The following is a 3,885-nucleotide window of genomic DNA, read 5'->3' on the forward strand; positions in this document are numbered from 1 at the left end:
CAAACTCTTCCCGCCATGCATTGTTTACTCAACCATGCACAAATCCATAGAAACAGTGTCCAGGGATCAACGTCTCCGAGCGTGGGTTCGGGTGGACCATGGTCCTGCCCAACATTCTCGATAGATTGAGAGGTCACTAGCCAAATCAAACAAACAATCCGGTGAACATACAGATCATTGTAGCCTACTATGTTACATTACTGTACATCTTTGTTTTCAATTGTCTTTTCTTTGACGGTGGACCAGATAGCATTAGAACATGTCATGCTATATGTCAGCTACTAGAATATCCATACGCCTGCCCTCTCACCAAAACACAAGTTACATGCAAGAGATATGTTCTCCGAAATAAGTAGGTACTATCGTGATTGCTTGCTATTACTTTTTTCTTTCTGACAACATTTGCAACCAAATAGTTATTGAACTAAGAATATTCGGCCTCAGAGCCGTGAATTGGTATTCACTAGCCTTCAACTAGCAAAGCTCGCGCGGCGGCACGCCGCGCCAGTCGATACAGTGTGTCTATATGAAGTGAGGGTACATGCAGAGTGGTATCAAGTCAGAAAAGTTGTTGCACATCTTTACTACAATTCTTGCTTGCATTGTAAATTTATTTTGTTGTGTGGTTACCTACTGACGGGCCATGGTAAACTGCCATTGCTTTGTTTATTCCTTTCTTTTGAATTGTTGTTTGTTTTTTGAGGTATCTACCCGCTTATTTCAAATGGTTTATTCGTTCCTTCTCTTTATTGTAAGGTGTTTTCTTTTGCTACCTCAAGTGCATAGTAGTTGTTATCGTTAATAGTCCGGGTATATGGGCCGTCGCATCATGTCTGACACCCTTGGGAAGCCCTGTACGCCTACAATTCGTCTCGACGCCCTTGGGAAACCCCTGCACGCCTACAATTCAAACGGAGGGAGTAGCAGGAACCAAATCCTCATATATAAGGCCCGCGATCTCTCTACAAGCAAATCAAGCGGATATGAGGAAGTCGCGAGGCAACACCATGCCCACACCATCGTGTCAACAGCATCAATTACCAACCCGTGCATGCAAGAAAAAAAAACCGCCTGACACTCAACATCAACCAACCCATGCATGCGCTGTAGAAGAATAAAGATCGTAGCCGCTAAACAGACATGCAATGAGTCCCCCAAAACATATCCCAGTTGATCGAGAAACTAAATCGCCAAAAATATGCTAAAGGCATCAGCGAGCATCCCCGACCAAATCCCCAAGTGGTACACGTGTTCTTCACCTATTAGCTAACATAACATAGAGGCAACATATTGTGCATGTAAGTTTTTGATGACCATAGATAAATGCCACAAGAAGGAAAAATAATTACCAAGTACACAAAAGAGCATACTTAGAAATATTATCTTGCCACAAACCTGCAGGAAAAAATATATTTCCAAGAATGCAACAGGTACATCATAGTCAAATCTGGAAGCATCAGATTCTTAAAGTTAAAATATGCAAAATGCAAAAAGGATTTTGCTTAATGAAGGTAAAAGAAAAGTTTGAAGCAGAATAAAGGGTACAATATTCACTTACTGTTTAACCCAAATTATTGTTGGAGTCATTCAACAGGACTAAAGCTTGCTTTCATTTGTTGAAACTTACTATTATCATTACATAAAAAGCATCCTAGGATGTCCATCATCTGCCGCACACACAAATGAAGACCAAATACCAACGCCAGGTGAATGGAAAAGATAGAGCAAACAAAAAAGGCTATCTGCCATAATTCATGTAATCTATCAAAAAGGAAGACAGAACCAATTAGGCATATATTTTTTGTACTATATGCACACCCTTCAAATCTGAACTAACAATTGATATCCTTATTGCCTGAAGCTCAAAACTACCAAGGGAGAACTAAAACTGCAATGGTGCATTTATGTATTACAATGAAGAAATCAGAAGACTCTCCCTTCCATAAGATTTTTTTACTGAATTTATGAAATATAAATTATTATCTTTTTTAGGGGTACGTAAATTATTATGTAAGCATGTAAATCTGAGTGTGAGACGTCCTTGTGCTCATTTCCAGGCACACACATATCCTTGCGCTTATGTATAAACACCACGCCTACCGGACTTGCCATGAACCAAGAATTCAAAGCAATTTTTATTTTGCGCAAAAATTGAGCCGGTGAAAAATACGTCCTCGAAATCTCAACTCAAGATTAACTCGGTTACGTGCCAATTCTCATCTCTCTTTGACCACCATAGTGTTTTTGTCGTGCAAAAGAACTTGCCTATTATATTTAATTTTGCAGGGGAAAGAACTTGCCTATTTTTTTTATTTTTGACGGGAAAAGAACTTGCCTATATATGCTACTCCCTCTGTAAACTAATATAAGAGCGTTTAGATCACTAAGTAGTGATCTAAACGCTCTTATATTAGTTTACAGAGGGAGTACAAAATAACAACAGGAAACAATCAATCTATTCAAAAGCTATTCACTTAAACAATGTGTTTCCTATTCAAAGATGTACAAAGCAGTACAAAAGTCAAATTTAAAACTGCGACACTGGAAAGCATGCTATTAGTTCTAAAACTAAAGTTTGCAAAAGTTATCCGTGGCAACGTGGAGCACCTAAGCTGAGGCGTGAGAGTAGCACATACCCCTGGTGGTGCTGCTGCTATCGCTTTCGAGCTGACAAGCAGTCGGTGAGGAAGGACCGAAGGAGAAGTGCAGCACTGCACGAACTTGCCTTCAGAGTTCGTGCACCACACGAAGAGCACTGCCGGCGTGGTGGACAGGAAGTTACCTGCAGTGGTAGACGACTCTGTTATGAGGCGGTGGCGCTTACCTGGAGTGTACCGAGCAGTTGGGAACGACGGTCATACCATACACACGCGCGACACAGCGCGGACTGCGAAGAGAGTGTGGAAGAGGCAGCCGTCGTGTTTGACGCCGAGGAGCAGGGTCAAGGAGCAGGGACGCCTCCTCCCGTTAGCTTCGGCTCGAGCCTCTCTGAGACAGCATCTCTCCACGACAACGACGCGGGCCGAAGGGCTCCGATGTCGCTGGATGACAAGGCGACGACGGCCTGGGCGAACGCAACGTCGAGTCGGTGGTGAGATGACACGGAACGGCGGGGCGCCGTCGGCCTGGAAAGGTCGCGAGCTCAAAGCGTCCGCGGGTAGGACGGGAAGGTTGTCGGAGGCTCCGACGCGGTCCTCTGCGGCGCTCAACTCCTCGGCGAGCCCAGCGTACGTGTAGCTTGCCTGTCGTGGCACTGACAGCAGTCGGCGACCTGGGCGCCGCCAGTCCGTCCTACACGGCGAGGAAGTGCGCAGGGAGACGAAAGGAGGAGCTGTCGAGGCCGTCGACCGCGGCGCGTCGCCGGCGACCATCCAGAGCTGGAAGCGTTAGAAGGTGTAGCTCTTCTCACCGTTCCTGGCGTCGGACGGAAGCAGTGCGACTTCCGTGTGTTCCTGGCTGTCGGCCTTCCGATCGAGGAAGCGCACCACGGTGATCTACATGCCGGGGTGCTCGGCGCCTCGGCCATCTTCCACGCGAGCTCGAGGGCCTCCAGTTCGTCTGCCCAGCCGAAGAAGACGACGAACATGTCGTCCATGACCTGCTGGCCATCGCAGCGGCCGCGGTCCATGAGGACGGCCACGGCGTTGCCTCACACGGCAGCGAAGATCGAGTCGACGGATTGCACTCCCGTGCGCCAGGGCGTTCTGCTGGTGAATCCTAGTACGATCCAGCACACACGTATTTGTAGTATTCCCAAGCCACCAGAACAGCGATCGAAGCGGCGTCGAGAACCATCACGTAAGAAGCAACGACAGGTCTGCAGATTGAACGATGGAGGCGGCACCGATTAAGGAAACCTGGCCCAATAGCGGCAAAGATGGACAG

Source organism: Aegilops tauschii, chromosome 3, assembly GCF_002575655.3.
Source record: "Aegilops tauschii subsp. strangulata cultivar AL8/78 chromosome 3, Aet v6.0, whole genome shotgun sequence".
NCBI classification, from domain to species: Eukaryota; Viridiplantae; Streptophyta; class Magnoliopsida; order Poales; family Poaceae; genus Aegilops; species Aegilops tauschii.